Raw genomic sequence first — 886 nt, 5'->3', positions numbered from 1 at the left:
ATTACTGCAGTGTGAGGCCTTTTACAGCCTTAGATCGATGCCAGAGAAGCTCCATTAGTGGAGATGAGAGAGTACTTCCCATTCACACTACCTTCTCGTTCTCCTTCTTCTTGGGCAATCGGCTGTACTTGACCATAGCTGCCTCATGCTCTGCAGGAGAGGAGAGAGCGGACATAAGGATCAGATTATCACTCCAGGCTGTAATTGTTTTCTGTAACTGGTAAAAGTACTGTATGTACTTACCATCAGTGGCGATACCGAATATTTCCTTCAGTGTGCTTATCTCTGCAAAATTCAATGTTTAGCAAACGTTGTTACAATATCCTCAAGAGATCCACATATTAAAATGGCATTATTACTTTTTAAAGTTGACGGGTTTTACAAAAAGAATCCTATATGCTATATTTTAAAGTCATTAAAGGATGAATTTCTTATGTAGCTTTTTTCTGAAATTAGTTTTTTGGTCTGCTTTCTACTCAAATAAATGAGCTCTATACTTCAATATGCAAATCAAAAATACAAATGCTTTGTAATAATAATAACATATAAGAAACATATTATGATAATGAGTTTTGAGCACGTGTGTGTGCGTGCGCGCATGTGTGTGGTCCTACCTGTGAGGTCCTTCTCTCGGAATTGGATCAAGGGGAAGACCATGCTGTCAGCCATCTGGTTGGCCAGCTCAGAGTGGAGCGAGTTCAGCTGGATGAGACAAAACAGATTATACGAAAATATCAAGTTGCTGCACAAGGACACAAAGAGAAGATGATGTACCCCCGCCAAACATCTTGAGGGATTACAGTTTATTTTAATATGTACAGTGACATTTGCTACTAGTTATTCCTGCAGGAAGATGGAAAGTAAATTTTTCAGTGAAATAGGTGCA

General features: G+C 38.9%; 1 long non-coding RNA gene across 1 annotated transcript; it reads right to left on the bottom strand.

Annotated features, from left to right (window-relative positions):
* Positions 1-104: 104 nt before the first annotated feature.
* On the bottom strand, positions 105-704 carry LOC111673060 (uncharacterized). Its single transcript, XR_002762064.2, has 3 exons — positions 615-704; positions 244-285; positions 105-150 (listed from the first exon to the last, which is right to left on the bottom strand). It is a non-coding gene; the product is annotated as an uncharacterized LOC111673060 (long non-coding RNA).
* Positions 705-886: the final 182 nt, after the last annotated feature.

This window comes from Seriola lalandi, unplaced genomic scaffold (genome assembly GCF_002814215.2).
Source record: "Seriola lalandi dorsalis isolate HSWRI2012SDOR001 ecotype SW California unplaced genomic scaffold, Sedor1 jcf7180002009634, whole genome shotgun sequence".
Taxonomy (NCBI): Eukaryota; Metazoa; Chordata; class Actinopteri; order Carangiformes; family Carangidae; genus Seriola; species Seriola lalandi.
The sequence above is the reverse complement of the archived record's forward strand: the minus strand, read 5'-3'. Positions and strand labels throughout refer to the sequence as shown.